The 13,666-nt window shown below is 40.9% G+C and overlaps 1 protein-coding gene across 1 annotated transcript in view; it reads left to right on the top strand.

Moving 5' to 3' along the window:
- Positions 1–13,666, top strand: part of ttc6 (tetratricopeptide repeat domain 6) — a 283,236-nt gene that overhangs the window by 146,283 nt on the left and 123,287 nt on the right. The window lies entirely within an intron of this gene.

The raw sequence follows: 13,666 nt of genomic DNA, 5'->3' as shown, positions 1-13,666 counted from the left end.
TCAATATGTCAATAGTTTATGAGAGAAACAACCTATAGAAACAGACAATCTAAAAACAGAAAATGTTGGAAGAACTGAATAAGTCAAGCAGCATCCATGGGGAAGAAACAGACGGATTAAGGACACTTCTTCAAAATGGGAAAAGTAGAAAACAAATGTTTTAAGAAGCAGAGTGCAGCAGGGATAGAAAGAATGGAGGGAATATCTGTAGCTTTATTTATTTATTGGATAAAGGGAATTAATGCTTATGTTGCTATAGGGCTGCCAACTAAGTGAGCTGATTTGTCCCGCATATCATTGAAATTCTTCAGTACTGTCTCATTTGTACACTACCAGTTCAGTACAGGAAGTTTCATGATATTCTTAAATCTCTCTTGCTAGCTATCACTTTGGTGACTTAATACCTTCTTCTTAGGTTACATATTCAGGTGGAATTATAATTTTCCTGCTTCTGATAATGATCTGTTGCAGTTTATGGATACCAAGTAGTGAGTTGCTAGAGTCATGGAGTTATGAAGCACAGGAAACAAGCCCTTTGACTAAACTCATACATGCCAACCAAGATATCTATCCAAGCTAGTATGATTTACCCTCACATGGTCCATATTTCCTCTACACCTTTTCTATCTTTGTACCTATCTAAATGTCTTTTAAACACTGTAATTTTATCTATCTCTACAGCTTCCTAAGGCAACTCATCCATTGTCCCATCACCATGTTTGAAAGCAATACCCTTTGGGTCCCTTTCAAATATTTCTCCTTTCAATTTAAATCTATCTCTTATAACTTTAGTCACCCCTACCCTGCTAAACAGACTGTGACTCACCACCCTGCCTACAACCATCATGATTTTATATAGTGCTAGATGGTTACTGCTCACCAACCTACTTTCTAGGGAGAAAGGTCCCAGCCTCTCTCCAGTTCTGGTAACATTCTTGTGAATCTTTTCTGTACCTTTTCTAGCTGAATGATATCTTTACTCTAGCTAAGCAACCTGAACTATATATAATGCTCCAAGTGTGGTCTTACCAACAACATGCACAGTTGCAACATGATGTCCCAGCTCCTGTACTCAGTGCTGACTGATGAAGGCAAGTCTACCAAACACCTTCTTCCCCATCCATTCTCCCTATATTGCCACTTTCAAGAAACAATGTAACTGTACTCCTAGTTCTTCTGTTCTACAATACTTTCCCTACCATTTACTCATTTAGTACTGCCTTGGTTTATCTTATCAAAGTGCAACATCTACCACTTGTTCCAGTTAAATTCCTTCTGATCTATTTAGAACCTGCTCAATGTGGTATGGTGGTTTTGCCACATGACATGATAGAGAATACTCTCAAGATATAATTTCATCTCCAGGATTAGAGTAGTCACTCCTATCAATAATCTCACAGAGAAGTGCTCTATAACAAATAGGCCAATGACCACAAAGTTACTTTTTCTCTCAAACTGGTATCTGCCAATAATATCTTGTAGGACTTGAAGAGATTACTAGTAGTTCCAGACTACTGTTGCTGAGAAATATGGAAATTCCCCAACGTGAATATATTTAGTGACTGTGCTCTACCATCATGCTGTGTCCAATTAGTTTTCAACATAATGTAGAACTCGATCAATGGGTGTCTTCTTGACAGTTTTTGAGGGCATGTAATGTCATAGGATCGCAAGTCTATATTGAGAATCTCTGAGTCAGAAATGAACCTTTCTGGCTTGCCTGCAGCTGAATACCAAGATTGATATTTGTAAAGAAAATCTTGAAGATGCTTCACCAAAATAAGAAGCACCAGCAAACCATGACAAGGCTGGTAAGAATAAGTATGTGGGACAATGTGTGGGTAATGATGTGGTTTGTGGCAACCTGAACAAACTGTAATTTGTGAAGGGTCAAATGTGAGGAGGTCAATTCTTCAGCTAACAAATTATTATATTGTAGTATTAACAAATGATTGTTTTCCTACTAATACACATGTCAGTAACTAAACTTACTTGTTGATTCACTGGAAACAAGCAAACAAAAACGCTTGTGACAATTTTTGTTCTCTGGTTTTATTTCAGTACTCACGACCTGTAAGAAGGCTATTTTTAAGAAGTGTAAAATGCAGGTTATAAAATATGTACTTGTTTACAGGAGAAGCTGAATTTAATTCACCTGGATTCATATAATCCTTCAAAAAGAAACATATCATTTGTCTTATGCTGAGTATTAGCAGATGTACGCAGGGGAACAATTACATGCAAATACTAAAATCAATTAATGTCTTTTTATTGAGCTACTGGAGCAGCAGAGCTGGTTCAGGGGAATGTTAGTTGGGATCATGAAATTTTCCCCCAATTAAAATAAGCTAATTATATACTCAGTTATTATTTATCACACATAATTTATTTTCTTTTAAATTCCTGTTTAACTATAACGCTACAGATCAGGAGATCTCATATGTACAGCAATATTGTTTCAGAGGATATACCAAAGCTGTGCTGCAACAAGGTGAACAATTTTGGATTTCAAACTCCAGTCCCACAAAACCTTCAACTGCAATTTTATCAGGGCGAATCACTAAATTATCAGCCTTTCTTTTTATTAGCAGTGCTGTAACTGTAATGTCTTCACAAGGACATAATTACAAAAAAAAAGGTGCTGGAGAAAGGGAACATTTTGCATACAGCTCGCAAGAGAATCATCAGATATTCCCATTTGGAACTATTACATCTGAAATCTGTTGCCACAGATGGGCAGATAAATGGGCAGACTCAGGAATCCAGACCACCTCAGTAACAAGTATAGCAGCTGTAAACTCGGGGGTGGTATCCAATGTCTCAGAAAATACTGTTGCCAGGAAGGCCCATAAGATAATAAGATATAGAAGCAGAATTAAGCCATTTGGCCCTTTGAGTCTGCTCTGCCGTTTCATCATGGCTGATCCATTTCCCTCTCAGTCCCAAACTCTTGTTAGCAGCACTTCTCTGGAATGCATATGTGGGTATTGTCCCATCTCCTCAAAATTCTGATACAGTGGAGGGTATTTCATGATGCTATTCTACCCAGTCCTACTCACTTGTGATGTTGTCAAGGAATGACTTAACTTCTTTACTCGTCAGTGGTTCTCATGCAGTCCAGACAATTTCCTTAAGGTTTTAGGGGTTGGTGGGTGAGGGAGATGGTATGGAATCAGCGCACTTAGGAGGCTCCATTGGAGGTTGAGAGTGGAGATGGGGAACCAAACAATATTTGAAACTGGCAGAGGTGTGGGTGGTAGGCAGCACTTGATATTGGAGTATTGGCTTAGTATTACCACATGTTCCGAAAAGGACTGAAAAACTTAGTTTTCAAGCCATCCATGCAGACTATTTCAAAACAAGTGCATGGAATGGGCTGCTGGTGGTGGTGGTGGAAGCAGAAATGATAGGGTCTTTTAAGAGACTCCTAGGTAGGTATATGGAGCTTAGGAAAATAGAAGCTATGGGTAAGCCGAGGCAGTTCTAAGGTAAGGAAATGTTCAGCACAGCCTTATGGCCCAAAGGGCCTGTATTGTGCTGTAGGTTTTCTATGTTTCTTGTTTTTCTTCATATTCCGTCATGCCCTGACTAATCAAGAATCTTTCAACCTTTGCCTTAAATGTACCCAATAACTTGGCTTCCACAACTACCTGTGGCAAGGAATTTTCACCACCTTCAACAAAATTTGATCATTAAAGAAAGTTTTTCATTCTGCTGCATTACAGCATCCCAAAATGTCAACCCCTCCTCAAAACTCTGGTTTGCTTTTCTCACCCTTACCCATCCAAAAAAGGAGATGCACCACTTGTCCTTTTACCCGGTTCTTCCCACTATCCAGGGACCAAATTGTTCTTCCAAGTGAACCAACAATTCACTTGAAGTCCAGGTAAAACTGCAAGTTCCTAAGGCCACCCCTCCCTGCCATCTTCCCGACTAATGTTCAATCTGGATTATAAAACCGAAAACCTCAGATCAAGACTGCAGTACCAGAGGGGCATCAGGGATTGTTGTGTATTCTGCTTCTCAGAGATGACACACGCTCCAGGCCAAGGGCTGCTTCATCAACCACATGGAGTTGATAGCAACATCAGGTAAAGGCAGAGGCAGTGGTGTTCGCTTCATAATTAACTCACAGACGTAGCAGTTCATTCTCATTCCTGCTCCACTGACCTGGAACATCTGGCAGTCAACTGTCATATACGTTCAAGATAATCCTTGGGTTTGTGGCTTGGACTTATTTTTTTAGGTTTATAGGAATGATTTGAGGGGACAGCATGGGAAGTTAAGATAGAGATAGGATTGCGGTTTATGAGAAATCAAGGACATTAAATAAAGAGCCAGAGGTCAGAGTGCTCCACGGTCGGAGGCCAGTGATCTCCAGGTTGGAGGTTTGAGGACTGTAAGCCTCGAGAACAAGGATGGGTGATTCCTGAAGTCAGTGACTCCTGGAACCAGAGGCCTGAGGTTGGTTGGCTGATTCTGAAATCAGATTTGCATGATTGGCAATTCCTAAGTCCTCAAGTCTGAAGGTTGAAGCCCAAATATTGAGGACCTTATTCGCTGAGACCAGAGGTCTGAAGCTAATGTCTGCAAGTCCACAGTCACAGTCTGGAATTGAGGCTTGGAGGCAGCCTGTACTGGGATTGAAGTTTGGAGGTTGAAACCCCATTGTCGGTGATTTCAAAGTCATATCCTATGATTGACAAGTCAGGAGGTCAAAGCCCCTAGGTCATTGAGTCCAGAGGTCCGAGGTCTGTGAGTTCAGGTCATGGTCATGAGGTTCCCCAGAGGTGGCTTGTCTTGAGGTTGGAAGCCCGTGTGTGTTTGTGGGTAGGCCAGGGGCATGTTTTGCTGTTATTGCTTGTTGTATGTTGATTGCATGTTGTTCTGAACATTGTGGACATGCAATGTGGGCGCTGGAAATTGTGGTGTCACTTGAAGGCTGCCTGGTGCACATCCTCAGATTATATTGGTTGTTAATGCCAATAGTGCATTTCATTGTATGTCTTGATGTACATGTGATAAATAATAAATCAATCTAAAAATCTGTATCTAAAATCTACTTGCTGAGGGAGTTCTCCATCATCATTCTTTAATGGTGTACTTTCCACCCTGATGGATATTAAGCTGATACCAGAGGGGCTGAGCATTATGATCAACAGTCATGAAACTGCAACCTTGATCCATTTCTGATCTTTAGGATGTCTGCAACCTGGCTAGCTTTAAGAAGTCTCTGACCAACAACCACCAACATGTCACTTGCAGAATTAGAGGAGCTAACGTGCTCAATCACTGTTACACTGCCATCAAAAAACACGAACTATACTGCCCCATGCCTGCACTTTGGCAAGACTGATCACTTCTTCCAACAAATATCAAGTTTTACACCAAGTGAAACTCCTTTACATAGCCGTTTAGATCTACAATTTGTACTTAAGCTTGATGGCCCTGTTTCAGACATCTTGAGACTAAATAATATGGAAAACTCTTGAAAAGAAAACTACTGGATAGCACAATTACCGACTGTGCTGAAAAATGTAACACATTATTTGCACATGTATTAAAAAGTGCGAGTTGAAAAACAAGACAAAATTTGCTGCTTCTTTCACATTTTGTGTTTATTTCTTCCCCCCGCACTTACATTTCAATCCTGTAAGAGTTAATTTTATTACTATCTTGGTTTTTTGGGTTGTGATTTATGAATTCTCCAAGGGTGAATTTTCATATCTCAAATTCCTGTAACAGGGGCTCACCTGTGTGGAGCTTAGCTAATTTTTTTCTCTCAAGATAGATGGGCATTAATGCTGTAACCCCACCTGATGTACCACTGTTCACATTACAATCTTTGAAGATGATTTCAATTCATTGTCAGTTCACTGGTCAGATTCAACTCTTCAATACAGGTTCACAGACCTTTTTCAACACATATCTCTCTTTGAATTACGATGCAATTACTGCAGTTACATCAATTACATTTAACCTGTTGATCACATGTTCACTTTCAACATAAGTTTCCATGTGGTGGGAGGAACAGAGCTATTATTGCATTTGGATTGAAACTGAGTATTGAATTATATATTTGTACTACGATGGGATTGTTCATTTTGCATCCCTAGTGACACTACAGTAGCAATGCTGATTGGCAGCGTAATATCTCTGGTATTAGTTTATAATTTGCTACTAGGATAACCAATTTGCCTATTAAAAATAATGACTTTATTTATTCCAAATACCATTCCAAGTGTTTCTTTCTTGATTTGCACTGACTTTTGTGCAAAGGCAAAGTGATAGGGTTTCCTTTCTCAGTATTCAGCATTTATCATTAAGTAACTTGACACATCAGTTGTAAACCTCAATTTCAGACAGAACTGTAACAAATGATAAGAAATTCATTTCCTTAATTTTTCTTACTTCTAACTGGGGTAATCTTACACAGTGAATAGTAGAGCACTGAGGAGTGTGCTAGAACAAAGGGACCTGGGAATAGAGGTCCATAATTCATTGAACATGGTGTCACGGGTAGATAGGCTGGTAAAGAAAGCATTTGGCACATTGGCCTTCATAAATCAAATCTGTAATGAGTACAGGAGATGAGATATTATGTTGAAGTAGTTTAAGATGTGGCAAGGCTTAATTTAGAGCATTGTGTGCAATTTTGGTCACCAACCTACAGGAAAGATGGAAATAAAATTGAAAGAGTACAGTGAAAATTTACAAGGATGTTGCTGAGTCTGAAAGACCTGAATTATATGGAAAGATTGAATAGATTAGAACTTTATTCCTTAGAATGTAGAAATGTGAGAGGAAATTTGATAGAGGCATACAAAATTATGAGGGGTATAGATGAGGGGTAATTGCAAGCAGGTTTTTTTCCACTGAGGTTGGGTGGGACTGCATCTAGTGGTCGTTGGTTAAGGATGAAAGGTGAGAAGTTTAAAGGGACCATGAGTGAAACTTCTTCATTCAGAGGTTTGTGAAAGGGTAGAATGAGCTGTCTGCACAAGTGGTGCATGCAAGCTCGATTTCAATATTTAAGTGAAGTTTGAATAGGTACGTGGATAGTAGGGATATGGAGGGCTATGTTCCTGGTGCAGGTGGATGGTGTAGGCAGTTTAAATGGTTCAGCACAGACTAGATGGGCTGAAGAGCCTGTTTTCATGCTGTTCTTCACTATGCACTCTTTTGCTCCTGACTCCACATCATTTCATACCCTTTAATATTGGTGATGTAATGGTGTGAGTACCATCAAAGGTCAGGAACAAATCATGCAAACTATGGGAGCATTCCTCTGATTGGAATGAAGACACCTGCCTCTGGAAGGCTAAAGGGTGGGGAAGTATTACACTTGATCAGAGAAAAAAAATAATCATAACCTCCAATGATTAAGTTCCATGGATACTCTAGTTGAATCCCTGGGTTAGCCTACCCTATTCAATTCACATTGTATCAATAATATTCCACTGTCTCCCTTCCAGGGCCTAGAACTTTAATCTTACAACACACACAAAATGCTGGTGGAACGCAGCAGGCCAGCCAGCGCCTAAAAGAAGAAGCACAGTCGACGTTTCGGGCCGAGATTCTTCGTCAGCACTGTTTAATCTTACTATGTTTCTGGCCTAGCTATAGTTTGAAAGTGCTGAGCACCTCTGTGCATTAATCTTTAGCCACCAGGCTAACCTATTCAACTTAATATCTGGTGGATCTGAGTTGGTGTCAGATAGAATGACCCAGTACATTACTTATCTGTGATGTGGTGGGAGGCAGTGACATTGATATGCACATAGTAATGTTAAACAGTGTGGTCAAGCCATATTGAATTGAATTCAAATTTAATTATCATCCAACCATACATGAGTACCCATGAATACAGCCAAATGGGAGACCATTACTCCAGGGATAAGCTGCAAAATACAGTACCAACAGTCACATAGCACAAAGAACACATAGCACATACAACCATGCAATCAAAGAGCCCAGGCTTGAGCGATCAATGCTGCAGGAATCTGAATTCGACCACAATAGACCTTGTCTTCTCACAAACGCGAAAATCTGCAGATGCTGGAAATCTTTGTGTGAGAGCTTGTCTTTTGCCAAGCGAACACTGGAGACAGCAACGACTCCAGCCTGGATGCTGCACCACATCACCCTTGGTGGAGCGTATCAGCTCTGTTGCCTCTCCTTGCAGCTCTAAACAGGTGACACATTGGCTTGAGCCCCTGAGTCCACTGAATACCGCAAAATCTGCAGTCGACCACAATAGAGTTTGCTTCTGGCGAGCAAACACTGGAGGGTGGGGGGCTGGGGGGCAGCACGGACTCCAGCCTGGAAGCTGCACCACACTGGCCAAGCAGGAGTGCACCAACTTCACTGCCTTACTTCTGGTGGCTGTAAACAGGTGACACTGCAGCTTGAGGGCTAGAACTCACTATAACTGAGGCCATGCAGCTCCCCCACTGTCTGTCCTTGCTGTCAGCCAATAAATCAATGAATCAAACTTGCAGGATTTCACATTAACAATGTCCAAAAGGGTCTTGCAATCACAAGAAAAGCGACCCAGGTGGTCACTCTCTATTAGACTTCATGTCTCCTTCGACTCAGGCATCAGCACGATGTGCCGCTACTTCATTTTCTTCAGTAATGAGCAACTCACTGATGGGATAGACCTGCAGAACTTTAAGTTCTTAATGCATAGCAAGATCTTGTGATCATAAAAAATACATTTACAGATGCATGTAGGTAGATTTTCAGATAAATCTGTTCTGCAGAACTTCATAAGTAAGTTTGATGAAGTTATATTCAATTTTTTCCTAAAGCTGCAAGAAAGAACTCCAAGTCTAACTGCAGTTCCCTAAGCCTGTCCCTCCCTACCATCCTCCTGGCTAATGTACAATTTCTGGAGAATAAAACAGAAGACCTGAGAGCAAGAGCTATCCAGTCCATGCAGTGGATGAAGCAGCCCTTGGACTGGAGCACTATGTCCAGAGTGCTGGAGGTGAGAAATATATCTGAGAAGCATAGTACTTAACAGTCTCTGATGTCCCCCTGGTGCTGCTATTTATGGCAAGTATCTGGAAAATAATTTATTTGCCCTAAATTTCTTTGCAGCTACAGCATTCATTACTTGCCTACATAAGTCTTCATTGATCACATATGGATCATCTTACCACCATCACCAACTATTCTATCCTACCACTTGGCTGTGCTGCTGCTTTCCTGTATACAGGCAGAGACTGAAGAGCATGCCACCGGAGATGAAGATTATGAAGAGTTGGTAAAGAGATGTAGAAGAACAAATAATACAACTGCATTGAATCAGTAGACTGGGCAACAGATTTCACATCACATGCCGCTGATAATAAACCTGATTTTGATTCTGAGACCTGAATGCATCTGCCACAGTTATCACTGACATCATAAGGAACTGCATGGAAGAGTATGTACCCACAACAACTACCATTTGAGTCGGCACAGTCATGCAGCAGATTGCATGATTCTAGTGCAGCTCAGGATGTTCTGGAGTTCAGAGTTCACTTCCAATGCTGTCTTTAAGGAATTTGTATGTTCCCCCGTTACAGCAACTCATTGATCTGTAAGGGTCTTTTCTGCAAATAAACAAACAAACAAACAAACAAATAAATAGACATTTTGAGTCTCCCAACCAGAAGCCTTGGATGAACTGGGAGACTTACAGTCTGCTGAAGGCTAAACACCATATCTGCCAAGATAACCAAGGGCTTGAAGAATTCAAGGGCTTTTTCAACCTCGCCCTCTGTGGTCTGTGGTTCCCACCTGCTTCAAAAGAATATCTACTTTATCAGTGCCTAAGAAGGGCTGGTGACCACCTCAATGACCACCATATTGTAGCATTAGAATCCACCATAACAATGTGCTCCAAGAGATTGCTTATGACATGAGTGAACTCCAGATTCAGAAATGACATGGATCCTCTTCAGTTTGCCTATCACCACAACAGGTCAACAGCAGATGCCTCTTATTGTCTGCTCACTCAGATCAGAATCAACACTAAAAACTCCTCCAACCTTATCACCAATCCCCAAGACCTGCACCTCTGAATTCTTTGCAAATAAATCTTTTAATTTCTAATCAACAGATCTTAATCAGTATGGATTAGTAACAATATCAATGACCCTGATTGCCTCACAATGGATGTCCAACCCCTATAGACTTCTTTCCTCATCAGGTTCTTTCTGAACAACAAACATAACCAGTTCCCCTCCACCACCACTCTTCTACGTCTGGTGGAGCTGGTTTGCACCCTCAAGAATTTCACTTCCTTCTCCTCCCACACGGTGTAACCTTGGGCCCATGCATGCAACCCAGCTAAGGCCGCCTTTTTGTTGGCTATGTGGAATGGTCCATGTTCCAAACCTACACTGGTAAAGCCCCTCAAACTCTTTCTGGGCAACATTGGTGACTGTATTACTGCTGCTTCCTGCATCAATGCTGATCTTGTCATTCTAAGTAACATTACTTCCAATTTCCATCTTGACCTCAAATTTACTTGGTTCATCTCTCTCACCCTCTCCTGTTTCTGAATTCCTTTGCCTCTATCTCTGGAGACAGACTATCTATTGATATATTTTATAAACCTATCTTCCCATCCTGTCACCTGTAAAAATGGTATTCCTTTTTCTCAGTTCTTCTCTCTCTACTGCATCTGTCCTCAGTGTAGCCCCTTCATTCTAGAACATCTGAATTGTTTTACTTCTTCAAAAAAATGGGGTTCCTCTTCCACGGCTATTGATGCTGCCCTTACCTGCAACTCCTCCATTTCCAGCATATCTGCCCTTAGCCCATCCTCCCACTGCCATAAATGGAATAGGGGTCACCTTATCCTTAACTACCATCAGACAAGCCTCTGTATACATATATCGTTCTCTCACTAAGCACATCTTTCCCTCCACGTCCTCCCCAACCCTCTGCTTTCAGTAGTAATCACTCTCTATATGACTGCCTTGTCCACTTGACCCTCCCCACTGATCTTCCTCATGGCACTTATCCCTGTTAGTGGGACAAGTTCTACTCCTGCCCCTATACCATTTCCTTCACCACCATTCAGAGCCCCAAACAGTCCTTCCAGGTGAGGCAGCACTTCACCTGTGAGTCTGTAAGGGTCTGTATATTGTGTCCAGTGATCCCAATGTGGCTTCCTCTGTATCGGTGGCAACCTCTTGCACTGCCATGGACTTGTGTTTGATTGTTTTTTCATATACTAACATATTGCTTTTGCACATTGTTTTTCACTGGTATAATTTAATGTATGTTATATTTTGTGTGATACCCTTATCAGTATGTCTGTGCTGCTGCCCCAAGCAAGTTGATCATTGTGTCTGTCCCTTACCATGCTTGTGCACATGATAATAAACTCAATTTGATCTGACTAGTGAGAACTTCCCTGTGGAAGCTGTGCCAATCCCCTCATTGACAGACATGGCACAGCATATAACCACATAACCATATAACAATTACAGCATGGGACCAGGTCATCTTGGCCCTTCTAGTCCATGCTAAATGCTTACTCTCATCTAGTCCCACTGGCCTGCACTCAGCCCATAATCTTCCATTCCTTTCCTGTCCATATGCCTATCCAATTTTACTTTAAATGACAATACCAAACCTGCCTCTACCACATCTACTGGAAGCTCATTCCACACAGCTACCACTCTCTGAGTAAAGAAATTCCCCCTCATGTTACCCTTAAACATTTGCCCCCTAACTCTCAACTCATGTCCTCTTGTTTGAATCTCCCCTACTCTCAATGGAAAAGGCCTATCCACATCAACTCTATCTATCCCCCTCATAATTTTAAATACCTCTATCAAGACCCCCCTCAACCTTCTATGCTCCAAAGAATAAAGACCTAACTTGTTCAACCTTTTCCATGTAACTTAGCTGCTGAAACCCAGGTAACATTCTAGTAAATCTTCTCTGTACTCTATTTTGCTGATATCTTCCCTATAATTCGGTGACCAGAACTGTCCACAATACTCCAAATTTGGCCTTACCAATGCCTTGTACAATTTTAACATTACATCCCAACTCCGATTTATAAAGGCCAGCATACCAAAAGCTTTCTTCACCACTCTATCCACATGAGATTCCACCTTCAGGGAACTATGCACCATTATTCCTAGATCACTCTGTTCTACTGCATTCTTCAATGCCCTACCATTTACCATGTATGTTCTATTTGGATTATTCCTACCAAAATTTTGCACCTCACACTTACCGGCATTAAACTCCATCTGCCATCGTTCAGCCCACTCTTCTAACTGGCCTAAATCTCTCTGCAAGCTTTGAAAACCTACTTCATTATCCAGAATGCCACCTACCTTAGTATCATCTGCATACTTACTTATCCAATTTACCACCCCATCATCCAGATCATTAATGTATATGACAAACAGCATTGGACACAGTACAGATCCCTGAGGCACACCACTAGTCACTGGTCTCCAACCTGACAGTCAGTTATCCGCCACTACTCTCTGGCATCTTCCATCCAGCCACTGTTGAATCCATTTTACTACTTCAATATTAATACCTAACGATTGAACCTTCCTAACTAACCTTCCGTGTGGAACCTTGTCAAAGGCCTTACTGAAGTCCATATAGACAACATCCACTGCTTTACCCTCATCAATTTTCCTCGTAACCTCTTCAAAAAACTCAATAAGATTTGTCAAACATGACCTTCCACGCACAAATCCATGCTGACTGTTCCTAATCAGACCTTGTCTATCCAGATAATTATATATACCATCTCTAAGAATACTTTCCAATAATTTACCCACGACTGACATCAAACTGACAGGCCTATAATTGCTTAGAACCCTTTTTAAACAATGGAACCATATGAGCGATACGTCAATCCTCCGGCACCATCCCCGTTTCTAATGACATTTGAAATATTTCTGTCAGACCGCCTGCTATTTCTACACTAACTTCCCTCAAGGTCCTAGGGAATATCCTATCAGGATCCAGAGATTTATCCATTTTTATATTCCTTAAAAGTGCCAGTACTTCCTCCTCTTTAATCGTCATAGTTTTCATAACTTCCCTACTTGTTTCCCTTACCTTACACAATTCAATATCCTTCTCCTTAGTGAATACCGAAGAAAAGAAATTGTTCAAAATCTCCCCCATCTCTTTTGGCTCCACACATAGCTGTCCACTCTGATTCTCTAAAGGACCAACTTTATCCCTCACTATCCTTTTGCTATTAATATAACTGTAGAAACCCTTTGGATTTATTTTGACCTTACTTACCAAAGTAACATATCTTTTAGCTTTTCTAATTTCTTTCTTAAGATTCTTCTTACATTCTTTATATTCCTCGAGCACCTCATTTATTCCAAGCTGCCTGTATTTATTGTAGATATCTCTCATTTCCCTAACCAAGTTTCCAATATCCCTTGAAAAGTATGGCTCTCTCAAACTTTTAATCTTTCCTTTCAACCTAACAGGAACATAAAGACTCTGTACCCTTAAAATTTCACTTTTAATTGATCTCCATTTCTCTATTACATTCTTTCCATAAAACAAGTTGTCCCAATCCACTCATTCTAAATCCTTTCGCATCTCCTCATAGTTAGCCTTTCTGCACTGGCAAGGATTCATGGCATCCTTACCAGGCATTGCACAT

The sequence above is a fragment of the Hypanus sabinus genome, chromosome 2 (genome assembly GCF_030144855.1).
Source record: "Hypanus sabinus isolate sHypSab1 chromosome 2, sHypSab1.hap1, whole genome shotgun sequence".
NCBI lineage: Eukaryota > Metazoa > Chordata > Chondrichthyes > Myliobatiformes > Dasyatidae > Hypanus > Hypanus sabinus.
The sequence above is the reverse complement of the archived record's forward strand: the minus strand, read 5'-3'. Positions and strand labels throughout refer to the sequence as shown.